Here is a 14056-nt window from a genome sequence, read left to right on the forward strand (position 1 = left end):
AGCAGGCCTTCAGTAGACCGAGTGACCCCTTGCTCGAGCCAGCGACCTTGGGTCCAAGCTGGCGAGCTTTTTGCTCAAGCCAGATGAGCCCGCGCTCAAGCTGGCGACCTTGGGGTCTTGAACCTGGGTCCTTCCGCATCCCAGTCCGACGCTCTATCCACTGCGCCACCACCTGGTCAGGCTAGCTGTCATTTTATATGGTGGACACTAGACATCAAAACACTGGCAAGTCACCTGACCAGGCAGTGGCACAGTGGATAGAGCGTCAGACTGGGATGCAGATGACCCAGGTTTGAGACTCCGAGGTCGCCAGCTTGAGCGCGGGCTCATCTGGTTTGAGCAAAAGCTCGCCAGCTTGGACCCCAGGTCACTGGCTCGAGCAAGGGGTTATTCCATCTGCTGAAGACCTGCGGTCAAGGCACATATGAGAAAGCAATCAATGAACAACTAAGGTATTGCAATGTGCAATGAAAAACTAATGATTGATGCTTCTCATCTCTCTCCGTTCCTGTCTGTCTGTCCCTGTCTGTCCCTCTCTCTGTCTCTGTAAAAAAAAAAACACAGAAAAACCAAAAAACAAAAACACTGGCAAGTCTTTCATACCAACATGTACTTATGTTTACAATGAAGACTATGTTTAAACCATTCAGATTCGCTCAAGTATAACTGAGACAAACACAGGTGGATCCAAGTTCCAACTTGAACACTTTCTAGCTATGTTACTGTAGACAAGCCTCTTACTCTCTCTGAACCTCAGTTTTCCCATCTCAAGTAATTTATCTATTTTGCATAGTAACACTCACAAATACTAATTTCCTCAACCCTTTAGCATTAATTCCCTATTAGGATCCTAGTGACTATTTTAGGACTCTTCTTTTGTAGAAAGACCTAAAAATTAAGAACTGATATTTGATATGTACAAAGGAATATACCTGATAGTTATATGTAGATATATATGTTATAAAGCAATTTAAGAACAAAAACTCAATTTAAAGCACTCTTTTAAGTTAGAAGCTACAATGTCGTTTGAACTATCTGTACTTTTTCACAAAAATAATTAAAAAGTTCTGTCCTAGAACATCTAAACCAGGGGTTGGGAACCTATGGCTCATGAACTGGTTGTGGCTCTTTTGATGGCTGCATCTGGCTTGCAGACAAATCTTTAATAAAAAAATAATAATGTTAAAAATATAAAACATTTTCATGTATTACAATCCATTCATTTCCTACCGCTCATGTTCATGGTTGCGGGTGGCTGGAGTCAATCACAGCTGTCCTCCGGGACAACACCAAATTTTTATTGGATAATGTGTAACATACACAGGTCATTGTGAGATCAGGAAGTAAATTTCCCTCCTTTTAATCAAGTAGTCAGCTAGCTAATTGCAGAAACCCTTTTGATGAAGAAGATGGCTAAAAGAAAAAAAGATGAGGAGTATAGCACTTTTCAGCAGGAATGGACAGAGGAATTCGCCTTGTGGAGAGAGCAGGTTCTGCAGTGTGTCTAATATGCAGTGATAAAATTTCATCGATGAAATGGTCAAATATAAAGCGGCAGTTCAACACACACCATACTACATTTGTATCAAAATATCCAGTGGGGGACAGCAGGAAGAAAGCATGTCAAGAGCTACTGTGCAGAGTGCAAGCTAGTCAGCAGCAACTCCGTGTTTGGACCCAACAAGGTGACTGGAATTCGGCTAGCTTTGCTGGTGCTTTAGCAATTGTGAGAAACAGAAAGCCATTCACAGATGGGGAGGGAGTATGCCAAAACATTCATGCTTGATGTTACCAATGAACTTTTTCATGACTTTTTGGATAAAGACAAGATAATCAAACGAATAAAAGACATGCCTCTGTCGGCAAGAATTGCTCACGATTGTACCATCATGATGGCAAATCAAATTGAGGCAACACAAGTTAAGGATATAAATGCAGCACCATTCTTTTCTTTCACTTTGGATGAGTCATCAGACATAAGCCATTTATCCCAGGTCAGCGTGATTGCAAGGTATGCTGTCAGTGACACACTACATGAGGAAAGTCTTGTTGTTTTGTCTTTGAAAGAGACAACAAGAGGGGAGGATTTATTCAAGTCTTTCACTGAGTTTGCTAAAGAAAAAAATCTACCGATGGATAAACTTATTTCAGTGTGTACTGATTGTGCTCCGTGCATAGTGGGGAAAAACAGAGAATTTGTAGCGCTTCTTCGTGAACATGAAAAGAGACTCATCCTAAGTTTTCACTGCATCCTACATCAGGAGGCACTTTGTGCTCAGATGTGTGGCGAGCAGCTTGGTGAGGTGATGTCGCTGGTCATTCGGGTGGTCAACTTTATTGTTGCCTGAGCTTTAAATGATCGCCAGTTTAAAACACTGCTGGATGAAGTTGGGAATAATTATTCTGGTCTGCTTCTGCACAGCAATGTGTGTTGGTTGTCAAGCGGGAAGGTGTTCAGCTGTTTCGTTGCTTGTCTGAGCAAAATCCAGACTTTTCTTGAAATGAAAAACGTCGAGCATCCTGAGTTAGCTAACACTGAGTGGCTCCTGAAGTTTTACTATCTCGTGGACATGACTGAACATCTGAACCAGCTCAATGTGAAAATGCAAGGCATTGGAAATACAGTCTTATCCCTTCAACAAGCAGTGTTTGCATTTGAAAACAAGCCGACATTGAAACAGGTCGTTTACTACACTTTGAAAAACTGGGAGAGTTTAAAGATGCACGCACAGCAAGTGACCCTGCTCAACATCATGATCTCCAGCAGCTAGCAGGCTTCACATCTAATCTCCTGAAGTCATTCAAAGTGTGCTTTGGAGAATTTTGTGAGTGCACTCATCTTTTTAAGTTCATCACCCATCCACACAAATGTGCAGTGGACAGCTCCGACCTGAGTTACATCCCCGGTGTCTCCGTCAGAGATTTTGAGCTACAAGCTGCTGACCTGAAGGCCTCAGACATGTGGGTGAATAATTTCAAGTCACTGAATGAAGATTTGAAAAGACTTGCACAACAGAAAGCAGAGTTGGTGAGCAAACACAAGTGGGGAGAAATGAAAAAACTTCAACCCGCAGACCAGCTGATTGTCAAAATTTGGAACGCGATTCCCGTCACATACCACACACTTCAGCATGTGAGTATTGCTGTACTGACAATGTTTGGCTCTTCGTATGCATGTGAGCAGTCTTTCTCACATCTAAAGAATGTTAGGACCAACCTACAGTCACGTTTAACGGATGGAAGTCTCAACGCCTGCATGAAGCTTAACCTCACCACGTATCAACCAGACTACAAAGCCATCAGCAAAACCTTGCAGCACCAGAAGTCGCATTAATGGTAAGAAATATTTTATTCCTCATTGGTTAGCAACAGTATAACAATGTTATTAAAAAGAATTCAGAGACTTATTGTACTTTAAAAGTGTTGATTTTATATAAAATGCACACATTTACTTGTATTTAGTGTTAAACATATCATATGGCTCTCAAGGAATTACATTTTAAAATATGTGGCATTCATGGCTCTCTCAGTCAAAAAGATTCCTGACTCCTGATCTAAACTCTTTCTAATTACCCAGTCCCATCCCACCCTGAGTTTTAGTAAATGATATTTTTGCTCTACAGAAAAAGTAAAGACCATTTAAAATAAACTTCTCTAGAGAATTCTTCTTCACCACAAGTTATCTCTTTCTGACCCTGCCCTTTGATTCTTTCTTACCGCCCCTCTCAGAGGGGTACCCTCAGTGTCAAGCCAAGGAGTATGGACTGTGACCATAAGCAAAGGTTCAAGGACTGACATGATGAATACATGCCTCTTTCTTTTTTTTGAGACTGGAGAAAATGATGAAGGGTGGGTCAGGGTCCTGGTGCTAGTGTTCTTTCAGATCCTAGTCGTAATCTTGGTCAGCGGTGATGGTTTCCTGGACCATGACCATGATGATGAGATAGAGAGAAGGGAGTAGGATTTAGGTGATTTAGAAAGTAGATGCATTGATTAGGTAAAGGAGGTGAGGTGAAGAACAACGAAGAATCTAGGATTGTTGCCATGTTTCCCTTAATTCAAACCATCTTGCTCACCTCCTGACTGATCTTTCTATAATTCGGCTATGGCTTTCCCCCTACATCCACTCCAAAGAACTTGCTCTCCATTGCCTTCAGAAGCACAGAACTGACTATGAACTTGTACAGCTCTATATTTACTCCAGGTCTTTCCCCAACACACTCTGTCTATGGTTCCTGACTTTATAGCCCAGTACCTGCTTGCTCCCTGCCTTAGGTGCTATTTGAAATGTACATTTACCCATCATATGGCTTTGAGAGCTGAATTGAACTAAAATTTGAAGTTTCTTTGTTTCCTTTTAAAGGTGTATACAACTCAGTATAGTAATACTGGTTACTGGTGAGTTGTTAAATATCTCTGATGAACGAAAATGGAGAAATAATTATTTTCTTAAATGCTCAGGGTGGGAAATTGTAAATAAAATTCTCGCAAAACATGAATTTGGGGTGGGGGGAGCTGGGTGAAAAAGAACAAACTCTTAGACACAGACAACAGTATGGTGATTACCAGAGGAAAAGGGGGTTGGGGCAGGTATAAAAGGGGAAAGGGGGGATAAATGGTGAAGGGAGGGGACTTTGGGTAGTAAACAATACAATATAGAGATGATGCATTATAGAATTGTACACTTGAAACATATATATATATATATACTATTAACCAATGTCACACCAATAAATTCAATAACATTTTTTTTAAAGGTAAAAACATGAATTCAGATGAGGAAAGAAATAACTGGTGATGAAAAGGTTGAGAACCACCACCCTGTCCTCTAGTCCAATGGAACAGTTGCTGCATTATTCCAAGTAAACTTGTATTTTATGTTCTCCCCCAGGATTTTGTGAATGCAGTTTCCTCTCTCTTAAATGGCCTCTCACCATCTCCTGGTACTTGAGTCTTCCACACTTTTTTAGATGTCACCTGGGTCCTCCCACATCTGCCACAGCCCCTTAAGCAGAGTGATCTTTCCTTTCTGCCGCTTCCAGCACCCTATCTCTCTTTCCAGACTCCAGTTGCGGCAGGTGGGGATGGTGTTCAGCGCATCTCGCATCTGGACCTCAGCCCAGTACTTAGGGAACGGTGAACAACAAGGAAACTGTGCTGAAAAATATAACCCTGCAGTCTCCTTTGCGTAGCCCCTGTCCACCCTACTGGGCTGCCCTGAATTTATTTCCACCCCATTAACTCGGTTCAGGACCCGCCCCCGCCGGCTCCCGCTCTGTTCCCCACTTTGACACGACCGCCTCCTTCCTTCTCTCTTCCTGTCATCTTGCCAGCGCAGCCTCTATCGCTTCGTGGATCGTCTCTTCGTCTCCCTTTCCCCGGAGCCTGTCTGGTTCTCTGTCTTTGGTTGTTGCGCTCCCTTGGTCTGGGCTCCGCTCCCTCGCTCCCTTCGCCCCGCCCCCTTCCCGAGTCCCTCCAATCCCGGCAGAGCGGGTCTGGCGCTCCACGTTTCCATTGGTCCGTCCGGAGCCCCCTCACCGCCCCGCCTCCTCAAACCCCAGTCGGGCCCTCCATTCACACAAAGTTTGGCTCCGGAGCTGCGGCGGTAGGGGGCGGCCCGGCCCCGCCCAGCTCTGCCCTAGCCGGTCCGACCCCGGCCCCAACCCCCTGACCAGCACTTATCTGATCCCAGCTCCTGTTTAAGAGTACCGGCCCTGCCCGTCACACACAGCTCCGTCCTCACTCCTGCCCGCTCCGTCTGTCCGTCAGTCCTGCTGCCCATCAGAAAGGGCGACTCCACATTGACCAAGGTAAGCCCCTGGCCTTGATGAGGGAGTGCTACTGCCCCGGCCGGGGTCCTGTCCACCTCACTCTCCATAGATAGAGAGGCCCCAACACCACAGCTGATCTCAGATATATGACCCTATTCCTCAGCCTCCAGACTTAGGCGACCCCATATGGACCCTCAGGGAAAGGGCTCCCAGAAGGTAACCCAAGTTGGTCACGTCAGCCTTTTACGCTAACGAAAGGGCTTCCCTGGGCAGACCTGCAATTGCATCACAGCTCCTCCAACAAATAGTGACCGTCACTTACAACCATGCACTCCCACATTGGCACTCCAGACAGCGCCCCCTCCTCCCAGGATTATCAGGTTACTCCCATACCCAGCCTCTGCCCCTCTCCTCATACAGTGACTCTCACACAGCGACACCCATTTATCACTAGTTTACACATGGGAAAATAAAACACATTCAGCTTAGATTAGGGATCCTCAATAACCGGTTGTGCCTGGGACCCCTACCCAATCTCTTCCCTCCATTCCCACTTGCCTTCCACTTCAAGATGCCCCTCTTCATTACTGCACCCCTCCCCCAGCTGTTTCACACTGAGTTCCCCAGCAGGAAAGCAGCGCCACTCCAACTAGAGGAAGAAGGGCAGATTGGACTCTAACATTCACCTTCAAATGGAGATGCCCTTCCCATCCCACCCCTTTACCCTATCAGAGACTAACCAAGCACACCTGTGTTAGAAAGAAAATGAAGGACTTTACCAATTCCTTCATTGGGGGGAGGAGATCTGAACCCTGTGTGAATAGGACAAAACTGGTCAAAAGTGGGAGTAAGGGCCTCTCTTGAGATTTCATTCCTGTCAATGTAGAGTGAGGAAGATGGGGAACAGGGGTTGCTGAAGTATAAATTTGGGGTTGTGATAGTACAAATTTGGCCCCCAAAAAGCCAAGGCTTGCTTAAGGCCTTGTTATATTGCTCATCAATACAGATTATAACTAAGGATTTTTGGCTGGTCTGCCTTGGTTGTGGGTTTTGAATTGTTTTGTTGTCATCGTCCCCCCCACCCCCAGGACTACTTTTAGGCAGTTCTGGATGGGAGGGAGATGATGATGGGAGATTTAGTGCCCTTCTGTGAGGAGTGCAGCTTGCTTAGGCATGCTGAGGAGGGTGTGGAGTGGGTACAGAGACTAGCCTGAGGAAGGGCCAGCAGCTACCACTGGGTTCTATTTAGTTTCATCCAAAAATCCTTTTTCTAATCTCCAAGGATTTCTGAATATGTTCCTGGCATGATGGAGGGCAACGTCCTGTTCTGAGGGGTAGGGCTTTTTAATTTCTGAGGGTAGAGTCTGGGTATGGGAGACCAAGTGTAGAAGGAAGCAGGTGTCCTGGCTCATAGCTGGTTTTTCATGGAGGAGGAAATGAGGAAGGAGGGGGAGGGAAGGTGCCACCCCAGGGAGAAGGGCCAGGGCTGGTCTGCAGAAGCAATAGGCATGGCCCAGGCAGTGCCAACTTCCCCCCCCCCCCCGTCCCCTAGTCCTTTGGTGGTGGTGGTGAGGGAGGGAGAGAAGGGGTTTTGAGGGGTGATCTGGGCCAGTCCAGCCTCCCAAAGACCTTGCCAACCTGGGTCCTGAAAGGAGCTGCTGTTTTCTGAGCCATCCCCCAGCCCCCACCCAAAGCCTGAGCAGCCAACTTGTCTCAGTGGATATCAAATGGCAATGACTCTGAGTGGAGGGGGGGGCAGGGTTATGGTTCTATTTCTTCTGTGGTTCTAATGCAGAATCCTACTGCTGCCCCCTACACCCTGGGAAAAACTCTATCTCCCCAACATCACTCCTACATCCAGTCCATTGCCACATATCTGACATCCCCCATCTCCTCTCTATGCCCCACTGAATGACACCTGTGCACCTCCGTGCATGAGTTCATTTATAGCTCCAGCTAGGGTGGACTGGGCTAAAAGGGAAGAGCCTGGCAGAAGATCCAGAAGCCTTTTTCCCTTGCCATCCCGAGGGACCATAGAGGCTGGGGTACTAGGATCTGGGTGGGCTCAGATGTAGTTCTCTGGGGTCATTCTGGGGGTGGTAGGATAAGGGGTTTAAGGGCTCTAGAGGGTGATTCATGCTGGAAACACATTTATTCAGAGGAAAAAGTCCTTCTGGGTTTCCTAACAAAATGTGCACAAGATGGAAGATAGGCTGAGCTCCGTGGCGTTGGTGGGAGGAAAAAAGACATTGGGCAATGGAGCCCCTCAACTTTCCTGCCAAGGGTTATTTAGGACGAAAGAAAAAAACCTCCACTCTCCCTCCCCTCCCTGGCCTAGATTCCTCTCTTGCCTGACTGGTCAGTGTTACTGTCCAGTGTAAGGCCAAGCTGTCCAGGACAGTGGTGAGGCCCTGGAAGGGGTTAGAGAGAAGGGATCATATGAGGCACACCATTGAGATTAAACACAGAGAGATTGGAGAGAAGGGAAAGATTGGAATCCAAGTATTTTAGCACCCAGCAAAGGGTGGTTGGCTGGGGCAGCTCCTGGGAATTGTTTTTTGAGTTTACCACATCATTCCACTTTAATGCAGGCTGAATTCAATACTACTAACCTTCCTTCATTCAAGTTTAATATATGTGTTACCACTGTTCTTCATGGAGACAGTGCATCTCAGTGGCCCCTCTTTATCCCCTCCCCTCATCAAAACCTTAAAAGGGTAAAGAGAAAGGGATCATGGGAAAAACTCTCCCGTGGGTGTCTGCTAGCTTGGAGCTGGATTTGAGGTGGTGGAGCAGTGGGATTGGCTGGCTCTGGAATGTGGGAAAGAAGTAAGAACTAAACTGTGTGGCTTGCAGAAAGAGGTTGGAGAAGCAGGGTCCTGAGAGACCTGACTTTGGGCCTCTAAAAAGGTATAACATAAAAAGGGTTATATGGCCATCTGCTCCTCTTCCAATGGCAGAAGACCTGGGAAACGAGTGAGGTTGCAGTTGAAAGGACTTAGGTTAGATTACAGGAAGCATGTCTCATAAAAGGAAAGACACCTAAAATAAAGATCGTGGAAGAAAGGGAGAACACCTTCTGGACCAAAAACAAAAACAGAAAAGACCATTGTGAGGACTTCTGAGGGGAGCTGTGAAGCTCAGATAAGCACAGGAATTATTGTGGCAGCTGTCAAGAGGCCTCTCCTGGATGGCCATTCCATCCAGGATGTGGCCAGGCCACAGTGCTGTCCCCAGCTCCTTTCTGTTCTGGCTTTGCCTGAGAGGCAGTAGGTGTAGTGGTTCAGAGCATAGCCTTGGAGTCAGACTTCCTGGGTTTAAATCCTGGTTTCACCACTTAGCTACACAAGTCTCCTCATCTTTACTGTGGGGCTAATAATAGTTGTGGATTGAAAAAGTCAATATTTATAAAGGTCATTGAATGATGTTAGCTTGGAGAAAGTGCTCTGACCCTTTCTACTCTGTTATCTTTCCTGGTTCCTGGACCTGCTCCCAGCTCTTCACTGTGGTTTTACTGAGGTTCCATCCTAGGTCTCTATCCCTCCATCCTTCTAGAGTTTGGAAAGGTGGGAGAATTATCACATCATTTAAAATGAGGTTCCTGCCTTCATTCTAACAGGTTGACCAGCACCAGGGCTTAGGTCTCCACACCCATAGCCTCTTCCTCCCATTATTTTCACCAAGCAGATGTTTTATGTTTTATCAGATTCAATACTGAGTTGTTGAGCTTTACCCCCCAGTCAGTATCTTTTCCCATTCTGAGCAACTTCTCTCTTTCAGCTTCTCTCTATCCCATCTCTCACCCCACCCCCTATGAACCTGCCTGTTCTTCTCCCTGACTGGTTCCTCCACTCACACCTTCTCTCAACTGTATGTGCCCTCTTGTTCTGTCAGACTATCCATCTCATCAGCCTGGATGCCCACATAATGACCTCCCTAGCTTCAGCCTATCTCACTTTTTGATTCCCTCTCTATTATAGAATTGTCATTCAAATCATCATCAGTTTTATTTGTTCTTCTCCTACCAAGATATCCCGGTTGGTTTTCGGATGAAAACTCCCAATCATAGTCTTCAAGATACTTTATGTAAGCCTTTTTCCTATCCTGTCCAGTACCCCCATTTTGGGGGCTTGCCCATTCAATCCTTGCTCCAGGGGAATATATTCAATGGCAATTTTGAGCCACACTCTTTCTCCCCCTCTGGGCCTTCACACGGGCCATTCTGAGTCCTATCCCTCCTGCCAATCTCCATTCCTCTGTTTCCCTATCTGTTGTCATTTTGTACCCACTTCTCTTTAGCATTCTGCTTATCCCTTGTCCCTTGTGTCTGTAACTTTGCCCAGGATGCCCAGTGCAGTGATGATGTTTGAGGGGACATCCTGTTTCCCTCATTATACGGGGACCCCTCTAGGGTTAGGCCTCTGCCTAAGTCAGGTTGCAGACTCCCTGAAGTGAAGGCATTTCTTTCTGCCTTGGCCCCAGAGTGCCTGTTGACCAACTTGGCTCTAACTAGGAAACCTTTCTGATTGCTGATTCTGGGGTGAGGACCCTGACTTTAGAGGCTATGAATATCCGGGAGTAGGGTATATGGAAGACCCATTATCCAACTCTCAAGGGAACCTCAAGAGAAGTCACTCTCCTTCCATCCACCCCATCCTGTGGAGACAGCATCACCTGAAGATTATCAGCTGCAGATCCTAGAACCCCCAATTTCCAGTCCTTTAAGTACTGTTGGCTCAAACACAAACATCCATTTGGATATTCAGGCACCATACAGCCTTTCTCTCCTCGCTGGGGAGGTCTGCTCTGCCTGATGCTGGGCTTGACAGCAGGCATACAAAGTGAGAAAGGGCACAGGTCAGAACCCAGTCCGGACAGGTCTATCATCTTGGGCGTACCTCTGAGCAGGGGCTTTCAGGAGGCTGGGAGATGTGGGGAAGTGGGATGCAGGCTTAACATCTCGTCTTACACTGCACCCCGCCCTGCCCTGGGGCTGTCCCCTTATCTCCACCTCTGCTACTAGTCCCAACTATGAGACCTCAGCACAAACCTCCTCCCCACGTCTAAACTTCCCTGTTTGACTCTTTCTTAAAAAAGAAAAAAAGACAGGGGCAACTGGAAAGAAGAGAGGGTGAGTATGTCTGAGTCTAGGGAAGTGGTTCTCAAACTTTTTGACCTTAGAACCCCTTTACACTCTTAAAAATTATCAAAGATACCAAAGAGCTTTTGCTTAGGTGGTTTATAGCTATTGATATGTTAGAAATAAAAACTGAGTAGACAAATAGATATTAATTCACTTAAAAATAATAACAAAAACATTTCATGTCAACCTAAATGGCATTTTTAATGAAAAATAGCTATATTTAAAAAAACCAAAATGTTTAGTAAGAAGAGTGGTACTGTCTCACATTTTCACAACTCTTTGATATCTGGCTAAATAGAAGGCAGTTGATTTCTCATGTCTGTGTCTGCATTCAACATGTTGCAATATCATACGTCATGTAGCTTCTAGAAAACTTCTCTGAACACTCATAAGAGAATTAAAGTGAAAAAAGCTACAACATATTAACATTATTATAAAGATAGGTTTGACCTCAGAGAGCCTCTGACAGGGTCTCAGGAACCTCCAGGACCCTGGACCACCCTTTGAGAATTACTAGTCCAGAGGAACCTCAGGAAACAGTTTCAAAAAACCCTTGACCAATCTGGACATCCTGGCTGATCTCCCTCAGCCTCCTCCATGGTCTTTTGAATATTTTCACTAGGGATGAATTTCGGGGCCATGGTTAATCATGTGGGTTCTGGAGACAGACTACCTATCTGAGCTTGAATCTCAGTTTTACCACTTACTAGCTGTGCGAGATCTCTGTGCTTCAGTTTCCTCACCTATAAGATAGGACTTTAAAAAGGTTGCCTGCCTGACCAGGCGGTGGTGCAGTGAAAAAAGTGTTGGACTGGGACACATAGGAGGACCCAGGTTTGAAAACTGGAGGTTGCCAGCTTAAGTGTGGGTTCACCAGCTTGAGCACAGGGTGGCTGGCTTGAGCATGGGATTATAGACATGGCCCCATGGTCACTGGCTTGAACCCAAAGGTAACTGGTTTGAAGCCCAAGGTCACTGGCTTGAGTCCAAGGTTGCTGGCTTGAGCAAGGGGTCACTCGCTCTACTGTAGCCCCCACCCCACCCCCGCCTTCTGGTCAGGCACATATGAGAAAACAATCAATGAACAGCTGAGGAGCCACAACAAAAAACTGATGCTTCTCATCTCTCTCCCTTTCTGTCTGTCCCTTTCTCTGTCTCTGTCACAAAAAAAAGGTGCCTATTTTTTAGAGTTGTTGAGAACTAAATAACAATACTAGAAAAGGGCTTAACGTATTGCAGAATTATGTGAGCTCTTATTAAATTCCAGAGCCTTACCACCTGAGTTCACTGCCCATCGGCCCAGAAAGCAGGGAGCTACAGAGGTGATTCTTTCCACATTACAGATGGGGCTTCTTGGCCCAGAGAGGAAAAGTGCTTGTGCCAGGTCCGGGGAGAGCTAACAGGGTTGTTGGGCCCTGAACCCAGGAGTTCTAACCCCTAGCCCTATGCTCTCCCCAGCAGACTTTCCCAGTGGGGAAAGTAACCCGAGGTCCTGAGAAGGGGAGGAAAGCAGCCCTTACCTTTCCCCCAGCAGTTCAGGTGAGCCATCCAAGGCCCATGGGAATGAAGCAGGAAGCCCTGAGGGCAGAGCAGGGGGGATATGCTGACTTCACAGCAACAGAAAAGAGGAGAAAGCCAACCTTGTGGGGAACAGTTCTGTCAAGTGGCCTCAGCCCTCTCTTTGGGGGTTACTGGTCCTGGGGGCAGAGGGAGTTTGTGAATGGGCAGCACTAATTCTCCTGCGTGTCTGCTGCCCTTCCCAGAGCACTGTCTGCTCTCAGTCCCCACCCCAGTCCCCACTCCCTTCTCCAGGCTCTCCCGACCTGCCCTCTGCTGAGGTGCCGCAGGGCAAGGAGCTGCACCCTGGGAAAGGCGGCTGGTGGTGCTGAGGGTGAGCGTGAGGACTGGACTAGGGGTCCCCTCAGCAAGAGGAGAGAAGCCTCTCCCCTCAGGGTGGGAAACGGATTGAGGCAGTCGGGGGACAGACACACACACACACACACACACACACACACACACACACACTGAGGAAGAGCTAGTCCTGGCTCTTGGGCCCTTCGGCCAGACTCCCCTAAGCTGGGCAGTGGGCGCCACCTTCATTAGAGCCCAGAGCCCTGAGTCCTAAGTGTCCACCATTTCTGCACTCGAGGTTCTGCAGCCCCCAAGCCAGACAACTCTGACGCATGGCCGGCTTAGGTTTGAGATCTCTCTGTCTATTGCTCCATTTTCCTTCTCCTGCCCACATAATTCCCTTGAATAAAGGGTAAAACTGAAGTAAAAAGTGGGTGGGTTCAGAATGCCCACTACTGCTTTCTAGAGCCTGCCTGAAACCAAGGGGCCTGGTCACAGCCCCTCCTCCCCCACCCCTACCAGTCCCTGTGGCATTTTCCACTTGGAAAATCCTTTCTGGCCAGGGGCAGCTTTGGGGGCCCTGGTCTAAACTCTCTACCCTGTCCCCTGAGTAGTGACCCCCCAGGGAGCCCCTGTGGGCTAAGATCTATTTAGTCTCAGCCCCGCCCCACCCCCTGCCTCCACTGGCAAGGCCAGCAGCCCCCTACCTCCCACCTCTGGGTTGTGGGACAAGGAGAGGACTGAGGGGCTGGCTCTGCATACTAATGTCCTGTCCATTGTCAAAGCCCCTTTGTGCCAGAGAGCTCCATTGAGGCGGCTCCGGGGCGGGCACAATGGGGGCTCTGTCCCCAAGTTCCCCCAAACAGTCACCTGCTTTCAGAGCCTCCCCCCTGCAACCCCCCCAACGCACACACACGCCCCAGTGTCCAGAGGGCCCAGAGAGCACGGGGGAGTGGGCCCAGGGCTGGGGGGGGGCAGGAAGCACCAACCCCCCTCCCTGGGCAGGCTGGGGAAATGGGCACAAGGAGGGGAGAGCCCCAGCTGGCAGGGCAGGGGCAGTTTGTGGAAGGAGTTGGAATGCAGGTTCTGTGTGGCCAGCAGAGAGAAGGAGAAGGGACAGACTGCCCACTCCTTGGTTCAACTTGCCCAGCTGGGCCTGGCTGGAGCCTCTCCTCCTCCGCCCACCGCAGGACTCATATATGCAGAGGCACATAGGCACACACTCATCTATGCAGCCCCACACACGGCATGCGGAGAGGATGTGCCCAGACACAGCGGCTGCCCCTGGCCT

General features: G+C 47.8%; 2 protein-coding genes across 3 annotated transcripts in view; one reads left to right on the forward strand and one right to left on the reverse strand.

Annotated features, from left to right (window-relative positions):
- KCNJ9 (potassium inwardly rectifying channel subfamily J member 9) overlaps nucleotides 1–14056 on the reverse strand; it is a 62533-nt gene that overhangs the window by 14155 nt on the left and 34322 nt on the right. The window lies entirely within an intron of this gene.
- KCNJ10 (potassium inwardly rectifying channel subfamily J member 10) overlaps nucleotides 5601–14056 on the forward strand; it is a 35189-nt gene continuing 26733 nt past the window's right edge. The window contains exon 1 of the mRNA XM_066261685.1: nucleotides 5601–5810. The gene's annotated coding sequence lies outside the window, so the exon portion shown is untranslated. The remainder of the gene's footprint in view (nucleotides 5811–14056) is intronic.

Source organism: Saccopteryx bilineata, chromosome 2 (genome assembly GCF_036850765.1).
Source record: "Saccopteryx bilineata isolate mSacBil1 chromosome 2, mSacBil1_pri_phased_curated, whole genome shotgun sequence".
NCBI lineage: Eukaryota > Metazoa > Chordata > Mammalia > Chiroptera > Emballonuridae > Saccopteryx > Saccopteryx bilineata.